The sequence below is a fragment of the Erythrolamprus reginae genome, chromosome 11 (assembly GCF_031021105.1).
Source record: "Erythrolamprus reginae isolate rEryReg1 chromosome 11, rEryReg1.hap1, whole genome shotgun sequence".
Lineage (NCBI taxonomy): Eukaryota > Metazoa > Chordata > Lepidosauria > Squamata > Dipsadidae > Erythrolamprus > Erythrolamprus reginae.
This window is the reverse complement of record NC_091960.1, coordinates 12,693,784-12,707,629: the sequence shown is the minus strand read 5'-3', so window position 1 is coordinate 12,707,629 and position 13,846 is coordinate 12,693,784. Positions and strand designations below refer to the sequence as shown.

Sequence of the window (13,846 nt, the reverse complement as noted above, 5' to 3'; positions counted from 1 at the left end):
GCTTCTTTCTTATTCTTATTCTTATTTATTAGATTTGTATGCCGCCCCTCTCAGCAGACTATTATTATTTGTTATTGTTGTTGATATTATTGTTGTTATTATTTATTATTGTTATTATTTATTATTGTTGTTGTTATTATTGTCCTTGGAGAGGGGCGGCATACAAATCGAATTAACAATAATAATTTATTTTATTTATTTATTTATTCCAATACACAATACATATTGAAGAGAATAAACATGAAGTATTATATATAAAGAGAAGATATAAAAATAGAGAAGATATATGAAGGAAGAAAAGATATATGATATATGAGATAAGGAGAGACAATTGGACAGGGGACGAAAGGCAGGCTAGTGCACTTAAGTACGCCCCTTACTGACCTCTTAGGAACCTGGAGAGGTCAATCGTGGATAGTCTAAGGGATAAATGTTGGGGGTTAGGGAGTGACACTATTGAGTCCGGTAATGAGTTCCACGCTTCGACAACTCGATTGCTAAAGTCATATTTTTTACAGTCAAGCTTGGAGCGATTAATATTAAGTTTGAATTTGTTGCGTGCTCTTGTGTTGTTGCGGTTGAAGCTGAAGTAAATAACAACAACAACAACAACAACAACAATAATAATAATAATAATAATAATAATAATAATAATAATAATAATACCCTGTACAGCATTACTTTCTCGGGCTTCAGCCAGCGGGCCCGCCTTCTTTCCCGGGTTTTGTGAATTTGCCACCACTCTGCGCCCGATGACGTCGCGAGCGTTCGGGTTCCGATTCGTCGGCTTGGCCGTTCCTCCGCCCCTCTCCCGCGCGCGGCCCGCCTGTTTTCCTCACCTCGGAAGGCGATTGGCCGAAGGCGTCCGAGCCTCGTCCCCGCTTGAGCCGGGAGGCGGGGAAAGAGGAGGGGGGAGGGGCGGGTCATTTGCTCCGTCGCCGCCTCAACCTTTTCTGGGCTTCGCCGCGTCGCCTCAGACCGTTCAAGGGAAGGAGGGAGCGAGGGCCGCCCTCAGTTAGTTCGTTGACGACCGCGGAGCCGATCGGAACAAGCCGGCGGGAGCGGCGGGGGAGGCAGAAGCAGCAGCCGCCAAGCGAACGAGCGCGCGCCGGATCTTCTTCCCAAGGGGGAGGCATCGCCCCGGCAGTAAGTGCGGGCTTCCTCGCAAGGAAACCCCCGAGGCGTCGGAAGAGGCTGGGCTCCCTCGGCTCTGGCGGCCGCGTATGGAGGACGGGGGTGGCAGGCGGCGGCGACTTTCCCGGGCATGCAGCCTCCCCGACTGCCCGCGCTTGTGCAACAGGCTGGGCAGGAGTCGCAGCCCACCAACCAACGCCGCTGGGTTCGCACGAGCAGCAGCTCCAGACACCCGTGTCCGGCGTGTTGTGAGGACCCGCTGACGCGCGTCTCTCTGTGTGTATGTGGGGTGTGTGTGATGGGTTCTTTTCGGCTCCTCTCCTCCTTCCCCCTCAACCAGCACAAAAAAGCACACAAACATTTTTTGAAGGTCCCGGCGCCCTCCCATTTCCCCCGTCCCCACAAGTTCGGGGTTGAAGGGAGAAGAGCAACCGCTCCCCCCGTTGGGTTAATGGGAATTAAAAAGGGAAACACCTCCCCCCCCTCAAGTATTCATTTCCTGCCTTCCCGACCTTTCTTCCCCACTTAAGTGAACATATGTCAGAGCTTTTGGCCGGAGGAAGAATTGGACTTTGGGGGAAATGGGCTACTTTTCTCAATTAAGGAAGATATATGTATGTGTGTGTGTATGTAGTTATGTACTGCTCAAAAAAAAATTAAAGGGAACACTCAAATGACATGTTCTAGATATGAATGAATGAAATATTCTCATTTGCACAACAGCATGTGAAATTGACTGTCAATCAGTGTTGCTTCCTAAGTGGACAGTTTGATTTCACAGGAGTTTGATTTACTTGAAGTTATATTCTGTTTTTTAGGGGTTCTCTTTATTTTTTTGAGCAGTGTATATCTGCGGAGAGGGGCAGCATACAAATATATGATTGATGTGTCATGTATTATACACTGCTCAAAACATAAAGGGAACACTCAAAGAACACATCCTAGATCTGAACGAATAAAATATTGTCATGGAATACTTTGTTATGCACAAAGTTGAATGTGCACAACGGCATGTGAAATTGGTTGTCAATCAGTGTTGCTTCCTCCGTGGACAGTTTGATTTCACAGAAGTTTGATTTACTTGGAATTATATTGTGTTGTTTAAGTGTTCCCTTTATTTTATTTTTTTTGAGCAGTATGTATACACACACACACACACATATTTAATGTAGAATGGGAGGGGGGAATCTAGTGATGTGGGGACACGTGATTTATCCGCCCCTTCTTTTTTTCTTTTTAAAGAAAGAAAAATAGGTACCCGTAGAAAAAACCGTTGCTGGCAATCCTAAGAGGAAGAAATTGGTCATACGTTGGCAGCTTTCTCTCTTGTTTATTATTATGGGATGGGGACACCTGTACATTTCTGTACAGTGGCGTGTGTGGGTGGGGGTTAGGTGTGACGGCATTGTTCTTCACTTCTTTTAATCCTAGAGAGAGAGAGAAAAAAAAAGAGGAAACTACAATTTGATACCTTTTGATGTGTTGTGTTCACAGGGCTAGAAAAGAGAAGGGAGAGTGGCGTGAATGATCTTCCTTTGGGGTTAATAAAATCTGCATTCACACCATTATTTTCGCCCGGCTTCCCCCACAGGCTTCTTTTAGTTGTACCAATTTCATCTCTCAAAGTTCTTGGCTGTGGTTGTGATGGACAGAGGGTTAAAAAGAAAGCCAGATAATAATAATAACTTTTAATAATAATTTATTAGATTTGTATGCCGCCCCGAGTCTGTAGAGAGGGGCGGCATACAAATCTAATAATGGGTGGTGCGTTTAAGGTTCTGGCCTAGACACCAGGGGATGGGTGAGTTTTAGCCCTATTTTAGGCCTGAAGTTTAGCTTAGTGGTATAGGTCCAGTCACTCTCGGCCCAACCCACCTCCCAAGATTGTTGTGTAGAAAATAGAAGAAGAAGAATAGAATAGAATTTTTATTGGCCAAGTGTGATTGGACACACAAGGAATTTGTCTTGGTGCATATGCTCTCAGCGTACATAAAATAAAATATACATTTGTCAAGAATCATGTGGTACAACACTTAATGATTGTCATAGGGGTCAAAGAAGCAATGAAGAAGCAATATTAATAAAAATCTTAGGATATAAGCAACAAGTTACAGTCATACAGTCAACATGGGATGAAATGGGTGAAAGGAATGATGAGAAAAACTAGTAGAATAGAAGTGCAGATTTGGTAGAAAGTCTGACAGTGTTGAGGGAATTATTTGTTTAGTAGAGTGATGGCGTTCGGAAGAGGAAGGTAAAGTAATAAAGGTAGGACAATCTAAATCATTAATGCCATATGTTTGCAGGCTCCCCAGGTAGCAGAAGACCACCCTATTGATTTAATCTAAGCAGCTAGATGTATGCAATAATTTTTTTAGGTACTAAATTACATATTAAATAGTTACGAAACTCTACTTGCTGGCAGCATTAATGACATGTCCCAAACTGACAAGTCATATGAATGAATATGTATGAATCCAACCAGGGTTTATAAACATGAAAGCTGCATTTGGGACTCCCTAAAATTTGGACTTTTCCTTTCCAATTCAAGGGAAATAATTGACCTTTATCTCAAATGCTATGAAATGCTTGTATCTTCTCTATTGCACAGGTAGGTCTCATATTTTAAGATTTATATTTCCATCCACTGGAAATATGTTTGCTGTGGAAAGGTAGTTCTGAAACCACCATAAATGAAAAAGTCTTTCCATCCTTACTGGCTGTTAGCTATGGAAGTTTTAGCCTGTAGGTTGGCAAGTCTGGTGTAGAAAGTATGTGAAAGCATTTATGTAGAATAGAATAGAATTTTTATTGGCCAAGTGTGATTGGACACACAAGGAATTTGTCTTGGTGCATATGCTCTCAGCGTACATAAAATAAAATATACATTTGTCAAGAATCATGTGGTACAACACTTAATGATTGTCATAGGAGTCAAATAAGCAATGAAGAAGCAATATTAATAAAAATCTTAGGATATAAGCAACAAGTTACAGTCATACAGTCAACGTGGGAGGAAATGGGGGAAAGGAATGATGAGAAAAACTAGTAGAATAGAAGTGCAGATTTAGTAGAAAGTCTGACAGTGTTGAGGGAATTATTTGTTTAGCAGAGTGATGGCGTTCGGGAAAAAACTGTTCTTGTGTCTAGTTGTCTTGGTGTGCAGTGCTCTGTAGTGACGTTTTGAGGGTAGGAGTTGAAACAGTTTGTGTCCAGGATGTGAGGGGTCAGTCAATATTTTCCCCGCCCTCTTTTTGACTCGTGCAGTATACAGGTCCTCAATGGAAGGCAGGTTGGCAGCAATTGTTTTTTCTGCAATTCTGATTATCTGTTCTGTCATGCAGAACCATAATATGGGTTGCTTGTTTTGGATTTTACCTGGTGTTCTATCACCAGAACAATGGTTGCGTATTCCACAATTCTAGGTAATACACAAAACTTGCATAATGAGACATCCAGTTGCTGTGCCTTGTTGGGTATTCTCAATGTAAGATAGATTGTAACCTTTTATTTTCTACCTAAAGTATCCAAGATTTCCAGATTATATAAATGTTCCTTCATAATTGAAGAGCTTTTTTGGCTCATTCAAATCCTCCTGAAATGAATGCATCTTTTTTTCTTGTTTTATCTTGGAGGTTCTCAGCAAAGACAGTCTTGATTTTTCGTACAGTATGTCTCGACACTTGAATGTTTAGTAGTACTCTTCAAGACTGATATTCTATGCTGTAAGGTAAAATAAATTAGATTTTTTCTTCTTATGAGCCTTCAATTGTATATTATTAGTGGCTGTAGGCTGACATTCCTTTTGAGAATAGAATGGATTAAAATAGAATAGCATTTAGACGTATATCTTGCTTCGTGATGTTTTACAGCAGTCTCTAAGTGGTTTACAGGGTCAACATATTGCCCCCAACAGTCTGGCTCCTCAGTTTACTGACCTCGGAAGGATGGAAGGCTGAGCGGGTCAGGATTGAATTGCTAGCAGGATCAATCTTGATCAGGTCAGGATCAAACGGCTAGCAGTTTGCAGTCTAACTGCTCCACCATCACGGCTAATAATAAAATACTTTACTTTTAAGTACACACAAACAACAAGATAATACAATCATAAGTTATCAATAGGAGATAAGAAGTATAATAGTATTATATATACTATACTATATATACTATTATATACTATATGTAAATATCCTTAGGCATAAGAGTACTATGGGGATTAGGTGTTTAGCGGAGTGATGGCATGGGGGGTAAACTGTCTTTGTGTCCAGCGGTTTTGGCATGCAGTGTCCTGCCGTGTCCTCAGGGGTGGGAGTTGAAACGGTTGATGTCCAGGTTGTGAGAGGGTCTGCAGATATTTTCTCAGTCTTCTCTCTGACTTGTGCAATGAACAAGTCCACAATGGAAGACAGGCTGGTGGCAGTTATTCTATCTGCAGTTCTAACTGTCAGTGGGCAGTTTGTAAGGTTCAACATTCTTTACATGCATTCTGTAATGCTGAGTTATTTTCCTTTTGTCTGCCAATTCTAAATACATTAGCTTTTGGATGGAGCTTTTCTGAACTACATACAAAGTAATTTCTCAGAGACGTGGCACTACAGCAGTTTACTTTGTCATTCTAAGTAGAAGAAGTGTGTATATTCTGGAGTGGGATTTCCGTGTCAGTTGTGAGTTACTCTTGCAAGTAAACTGTTTGTGTCATGCTGGTGTTCATAAATATGTGGACCATCGTGTCTTCCGTCCCCTGTCCTAATGTTTCTCTTTTGCTAGTATCATGTAGATAAATATTATTATATCTTTGTATATGGCCAATACATACTTGACAAAACAAACAAATAAAATAAAATAAGTAGATAAATCTGTGACTTATGACTAGGTGTGGGTTCCAACTTACTTTGCTACTGGTTCACTCCATCCCATGCTCCTTGAGTGCCCATGCACATACACAGTAATGACGTTGGCACCCACGGACCAGCACTCATCATGACATCACCAGCAGGCCGCTACCGATTCAGGCGAATTGAGCCGAACCGGGAGGAACCCACAAGCCCTGCTTATGACCATTCATTTAGCAAAACATTCGAAATGACAGCGGGGCTGAAAAAACTAATGAGGTAGGACCAGCTTTCCCACTTATGTCTATTTGCAGCGTTCCTGCAGGAATTTGATCACAATCCAGGCACTTGGCAAATGGTCGCATTTATGACAGTGGGAGCATCCCAGGATCACGTGATTGCCATTTGTGGCCCTCTAGTCGGCAATGGGGAAGCCAGCAGGAAAGCTCGTAAATTGCTATCACGTGATGCCTTGCTTAATGACCAGAGCAAAAATATCGTAAAATGAGGTGCAATTTCATTTGGTGTCTTGCTTAACCACCACACTTGCCGATGTATGTATGTATGTATGTATGTATGTATGTATGTATGTATGTATGTATGTATGTATTTATTTATTTATTTATTTATTTATTTATTTATTTATTTATTTATTTATTTATTTATTTATAGAAACATAGAAGTCTGATGGCAGAAAAAGACCTCATGGTCCATCTAGTCTGCCCTTATACTATTTTCTGTATTTTATCTTAGGATGGATATATGTTTATCCCAGGCATGTTTAAATTCAGTTACTGTGGATTTATCTACCACGTCTGCTGGAAGTTTGTTCCAAGGATCTACTACTCTTTCAGTAAAATAATATTTTCTCATGTTGCTTTTGATCTTTCCCCCAACTAACTTCAGATTGTGTCCCCTTGTTCTTGTGTTCACTTTCCTATTAAAAACACTTCCCTCCTGGGCCTTATTTAACCCTTTAATATATTTAAATGTTTCGATCATGTCCCGCCTTTTCCTTCTGTCCTCCAGACTATACAGATTGAGTTCAGGAAGTCTTTCCTGATACGTTTTATGCTTAAGACCTTCCACCATTCTTGTAGCCCGTCTTTGGACCCGTTCAATTTTGTCAATATCTTTTTGTAGGTGAGGTTATTTATTTATTCATTTGATTTTTATGCCGCCCTTCTCCTTAGACTCAGGGCGGCTTACATCATGTTAGCAATAGCACTTTTTAACAGAGCCAGCATATTGCCCCCACAATCCGGGTCCTCATTTTACCCACCTTGGAAAGATGGAAGGCTGAGTCAACCTTGAGCCGGTGATGAGATTTGAACCACTGACCTTCAGTTCTACAAGTCAGCTTCAATGGCCTGCACTCTACCTGCTGCGCCACCCTGGCTCAATTTTCTGGTCTCAGTTGTGGCCCTGAGTCAAGGACTACCTGTATCCCAGTGAGCAGTCTATAGCCGTGATGGTGAACCTATGGCACGCGTGCCAGAGCCCTCTCCGCTGGAACACATGCCTTTGCCCCAGGTCAGACCTCCATGCTGTTTCTTTCGTGAGCTTCTGTTTCCCTGCAAACAACCAATCAGAAGCTCACAAAAGAAAAGGATCTTACCTTTTGTTGCGCTGCTGTTGTTGGGATGCCCTACCTCCCACCGGCCAGGTGGTCTTTGCGTCTCTGGTGAACATGTGTTCATTTGCATGCACATACGCAGCTTTCAGTGTGGCCATGTGCACAGTTTGGGCACTTGGTATCTAAAAGGTTTGCCACTGGTCCCTAGGTATCAAGAAATTGACTTTTCTACAAGTGAGAAAAGAGGCTGTTTTGCAAAGATTTTTCAGTCTCTTCTTTTGTTTCTCTACATCTCCCTCCCCACCCTGATTTGTTTCATTGTAAGAAGGAAAGACGTTGGTTAATTTTAGACTTGAGTCTGTGGGCAGAGAACTATCACTCTCCGTTTTACTGTTCAGCACCTCATAATTTTAGATGCCTTATAAATAAAATAGCATGATGGCTTCAGCTGTTGGCTTGAAAGGGTTTTTTTGTCTGATTCTTCAGGCTTCCTAACCTTTAACCCAACCAAACTGAAAAAAAAAAGTGCCGAAAATGTCAGGGATAATAATACAGCGATACCTCATCTTACAAACTTAATTGGTTCCGGGATGAGGTTCTTAAGGTGAAAAGTTTGTAAGATGAAACAGTGTTTCCCATAGGAATCGATGGAAAAGCAATTAATGCGTGCAAGCCCAAAATTCACCCCTTTTGCCAGCCGAAGCGCCCATTTCTGAGCTGCTGGGATTCCCCTGAGGCTCCCCTCCATGGGAAACCCCCACCTCCAGACTTCCGTTGCCAGCGAAGCGCCTGTTTTGCGCTGCTGGGATTCACCTGCTGGCATTCCCCTGCAGCATCACAAAACACATGGAAGTCCAGAGGTGGGGTTTCCCATGGAGGGTAGCCTCAGGGGAATCCCAGCAGCGCAAAAACAGGTGCTTCGCTGGCAATGGAAGTCCGGAGGCAGGGCATCCAAGCGGCAGCGGTGGGTTTGTAAGGTGAAAATAGTTTGTAATAAGAGGCAAAAAAAATCTTAAACCCCAGGTTTGTATCTCGAAAAGTTTGTATGACGAGGCGTTTGTAAGACGAGGTATCACTGTACTTTATTCTTACTTTCTCCTGAAGTCTTGGAAGTAATTTCCATGCTTTTGTTTCTTCTAAACCCCAGATCTCCAACCTTAGCAACTTTAAGACTTGTGGACTTTAACTGGCTGAGGAACTCTGGGAGTTGAAGTCCACATGTCTTAAATTTGCCAAGGTTGGCGACCCCTGTTCTAAAGTATTCTGTTAAGAGTGGCCTCAAATCCAGAAAAAAGGCAAACATTTTGCGAACTGGCCTTAATTGATTACTTCACTGGTTCCCAATGGGGGGGGGGGGGGGGTTTGAAAGATTGAAGAACTGTTACAATTTAAATCTCAAGTTAGGTCTTGGGGGTTTGTGCCATGGTCCGTGGCCACCAAATGCATTTCAAGGGGGTCCTTGCTGAAGAAAAGGTTGAAAATCCTTAGATTGCAGGTAGTCCTCAACTTTCAACAGTTCATTTAGTGACTGTTCAAAATAACGACGGCATTGACAACGTGAGTTATGACCATTTTTCACACTTATGACCATAGCAGCAATAACACTTAGACTTATATACTGTTTCATAGTGCTTTTACAGCCCTCTCTAAGCAGTTTACAGAATCAGTATATTTCTCCCAACAATCAAGTTCCTCTTTTTACCCACCTCGAAAGGATGGAAGGCTGAGTCAACCTTGAGCCGGTGGTGAGATTTGAACTGCTGAATAGAGCTAGCAGTTAGCTGAAGTAGCCTGCAGTGCTGCACTCTAACCACTGTGCCACCCTGGTTGTATCCCCATAGTGCCATGATCAAAATTGGGACGCTTAGCAACTAGTTCATACTTATGACGGTTGCAGTATCCTGGGATCGTGTGATTCCTTTTTGCGACCAGATTCCCTTTAACAGCGGTGCGATTAACTTAACAACAGTGATTGGTCACTTAACAGTTGTGGCAAGAAAGGTTGTAAAATGGGGCAACAACTAGCTTTTCAGCAGCAGAAATTTTGAGCTCAATTGTGGTCGTAAGTCAGGGACTACCTGTATTTCCTGGATAGCTCCTTGAGCCTGGGAACAGCATAGAAGCTGTTTGGCATTGCTTTCTTTCTCTTGCAATTTTTTTTTTAGTTTGCCAAGCTAAGATGCAGAACTCAATCTGTATAGTCTGGAGGACAGAAGGAAAAGGGGGGACATGATCGAAACATTTAAATATATTAAAGGGTTAAATAAGGTTCAGGAGGGAAGTGTTTTTAATAGGAAAGTGAACACAATAACAAGGGGACACAATCTGAAGTTAGTTGGGGGAAAGATCAAAAGCAACATGAGAAAATATTATTTTACTGAAAGAGTAGTAGATCCTTGGAACAAACTTCCAGCAGACGTGGTAGATAAATCCACAGTAACTGAATTTAAACATGCCTGGGATAAACATATATCCATCCTAAGATAAAATACAGAAAATAGTATAAGGGCAGACTAGATGGACCATGAGGTCTTTTTCTGCCGTCAGACTTCTATGTTTCTATGTCCTGGGATTTTAAGATAGCATTTAATCTCCCATCCAGAGGTGAAATCCAGCAGGTTCTGACAGGTTCTGGAGAACCGGTACTGGAAAGTTTGGAGTAGTTTGGAGAACTAGCAAATACCACCTCTGCCTGGCCCCAGAGTAGGGAGGGAATGGGGAGTTGTCGAAGGGTGGAACTCATTACCGGACTCCATAGTGTCATCCCCAAACCCCCAACACTTTACCCTTAGATTATCTACGGTTGACCTATCCAGATTCCTAAGAGGTCAGTAAGGGGTGAGTACAAGTGCACTAGAGTGCCTTCCGTCCCCTGTCCTATTGCTCTCCTATATCTCCTATAACTTTCTTCTATTCCTATATCTCTTCTATTCTTTCATTGATATGTTCTATTCCTATATCTTCTTTTCTATTATTTCTTAGATATATTTTACTATGAGTATCTCCTCTATAACCTTCATCATGTATTTTACTATGTGTATATAGATACATACCCACTAAAACCCTCATTGTGTATTGGACAAAATAAATAAATAAATAAATAAATAAATAAATAAATAAATAAAAATTTTGCAGTGTCCTTCCCCTGCCATGCTCACCAAGCCACACCCACAGAAATGGTAGTAAAACATTTTGGATTTCACCACTGCTCCCATCCAGATCCAAATCAAGTCTGACCCTCCTTAGATTTTTCTCTTTGTTGGGAAAAAAAACAACCCACAGGAGTGTACGTCTTGTTTCTGAACTCCGGACTTTTCAGAAGCTATATGTTCAATAGTCCAGGGTTTACAAGCAGGATGTTATTTTTCTCCTGTTGTTTTCTGGCAACACTTGTATTTTAACGACCGATTTCATTGGAATAATTTTATACTCCACCTGTTTTTAACGGCAGTAAACTGCCTAAAAGGTTTATTTTGAACAGAAAGGCAGAGTGTAAATTCAGTAATTAATTAAAAAAAAGAAAAAGAGAGGAAACTCTGAGCATAGACTTTGTGCTTAGTGGTGGTGGCCCTGGCAGCAGATGAGTTTTGCTCCATTAATTTCAGTTTTTCTTCTGTTTATTTGCCTGATTGCCTTTCAAACTTACCAAGGTCTCTAGCCAATGCCATTCCTGATGATAGCAAGTTGCTTTTGCATTGCAGAAGAAAATACATATTTATTTATTTATTTATTTATTTATTTATTTATTTATTTATTTATTTATTCTTTTGTCCAATACACAATACATATGGAAGAGAATAGACATGAAGTAATATATATAAAGATAATATGTAAAATAGAAGAGAAAATATATGAAAGGAAGAAAATATATATGATATATGAGATAAAGGAAAGACAATTGGACAGGGGATGTATTTTGTATTGCATCTATAACCAACCACTTTTCATTAGGCGATTGTGAATGGTTAGTATAGTAAGATGATGTTCTCTCTAGCTTCCTTCAATGATGAATACAGTGTTTTCATAAGCCACTATCTTACTCCTTTTTTCAAAGGAAAAAATAATACGTTTTAGCGTTCCTCATATAAAATATATTTCAGCACTTGGGTCAGCTTGGTTAATAATTTTCTGTGTGCTTTCTTAACTCTGAACCAAGATAGACAAAACCTAGGTTCGATTGTGAAGCCCTTTTGTTCTTGTGAATAATGTGCATATATACCGTATTTTTCAGTGTATAAGATGCACCGAAGTATAAGACACAGCTTAATTTTGGGGGAGGAAAAATAGGGGGAAAAAATCTGCCTACCAGATATTAATCTGGCTACCATCCTTAGTCTGGTCAGCTTCAGCACCTCATTTTGTCCCTTTTTCAGGGCTGAAAAAAATTAGGTACCGTAATAGCTATGAAAAACAAGCCTGCAAAGACTTTGGGCTGGAAAAAAACTTCTGAGTTAGCAATGAAAACAAGCCTGCAAACCAGGAAGATCGTTAACACCTCATTCAGACTGGGAAAAAAGCTCCAAAAAAGCTAAATTTGGAATATAAGATGCACCCAGGTTTTCAGCCTCTCTTAGAGAGGAAAAAGGTGTGTGTTATACTCCAAAAATACAGTTCTTTTTAATAGCTAGCTCATTATTGTAATTTTTTTCTCTGTGTAGATTGCAACAGTTCTTTCTTCAGGTACAGAAACAAAACTGTTTTTCATTCTTGTTTCATTGCTGTGCCTTAGGACTAGAGCTTAGGAAACAGAAATGGAAGTAAAGCAGTTTTTAAGTAAAATCTAAGTGGAGGAAAAACTAAGATAAATTGGCTGGCAGGATATTATCTCTGGAAAATTGGGAGAGATGTTCCTTTCTTTAGAGCTATTTAAAGAAAGGCTGGAATGATATTGGATTCAGCTCCTGTATGAACAGAATAATACAGTTGGAAAGGACCTTGGAGGTCTTCTACCCCAGTGTTTCCCAATCTTGGCAACTTGAAGATATTTGCACTTCAACTCCCAGAATTCCCCAGCCAGCATTCGCTGGTTGGGGAATTCTGGGAGTTGAAGTCCAAATATCTTCAAGTTGCCAAGGTTGGGAAACACTGTTCTACCCCACCCATCCTCGCTCTACCCGGAAAACTTATATACCATTTTAGACAAATAGTTGTCCAATCTCTTCTTAAAAACCTCCAATGTTGGAGCAGACACAGTTTAAATGGATTTAAAAATGGATGCTAAATCACATGATCTGTAAGATAGTTTCTTATCGATCATCTAAAAGACTTGGCAAAGTGAAAGGTGAAATGAATGAAGCTGCCTGGGGAATGCTGGGAGTTGAAGTCCACCAGAGTTAAAGTTGTAAAGGTTGAAGATCCCTGCATCAAATCAAGATCTGTGGACTTTTTTAAAAAAGTGCATATGCCCTTGAATTTCAGTTGTCAAAATAGAGTGGGGTGTTTTTTTGCAGAACCCCTTCTTTGAGATCAGATAGCCCGTTAAGATAGACTAGATCCAAGGGAGGAATCTTGGTAACCTATCTGTTGTCTAAGCAACAGAATTGCAAAGTCTGCTCTGGGGATTGGAAGTAATGAACCGTTGCTTAACTCTGGAGAATAATAAGTAGAATAGGCAGCCAAGAAGTAGTCTAGGAGCTACGGAAAAACATCCAAGTAATGGTTCGGTTCTTCAGAAGGATTCTCTTGTTTTGTTGTTTTGCGATAGAATTATTCCGTATCATTCCATCCATGTTATTGTGAACTGCTGGGCTCATCTTGAGAAACAAACAAATGAATTGGGACCGTTTAGCCTATGACATGAGCTAGTCCAGAAAGGACATCTGGTATTGACTAAATTCTACTTTTCTTCTGAAGACACTACACATTATGGATCTGTTATCCCCTCCCCTCTTTTCCAGTTTCCTGGTTTTTTTCTTTGCACCAGCAGCATTCCACTTCCTGTTTAAACTGGTTGAATGCTATTGGCTCAAATGGACTCTTAATATGCTGAGTAAATGCCAAGTTTTGTCCCTCTGCCTTAGGGCTGGTTGGCCTGGCTGCATGCCCCGGTTCTAACTTATCACGTCTTCTTAGTGTCTCTGATTCATTGCAGAAACTCTATTGAAGTTGGAATCAGACAAGTCCTGCACTCCAGGAAACAAAGGTTTTACTAGAGTTCCGCTGAATAAACAAAGCTGCATTAATATGAGTCGGCTGGCCATATACTGAACATTTACTTAATGAACAAATAATTTAAAAAAATTAAAAGTACTGTATTTTCAAAAGATTTCGTAGGTAGGTAGGTAGGTAGGTAGGTAGGTAGGTA

General features: G+C 40.8%; 1 protein-coding gene across 5 annotated transcripts in view; it reads left to right on the top strand.

Annotated features, from left to right (window-relative positions):
• Positions 1 to 884: 884 nt before the first annotated feature.
• LOC139174007 (beta-1,4-galactosyltransferase 3-like) overlaps positions 885 to 13,846 on the top strand; it is a 46,062-nt gene continuing 33,100 nt past the window's right edge. For 2 of the 5 annotated variants that reach the window (XM_070764016.1, XM_070764015.1), the window contains exon 1: positions 885 to 1,146. The gene's annotated coding sequence lies outside the window, so the exon portion shown is untranslated. Of the gene's footprint in view, positions 1,415 to 4,769; positions 4,865 to 13,846 lie in introns of those variants that run through there. The other 3 variants (XM_070764019.1, XM_070764020.1, XM_070764018.1) reach the window with 3 other exon arrangements.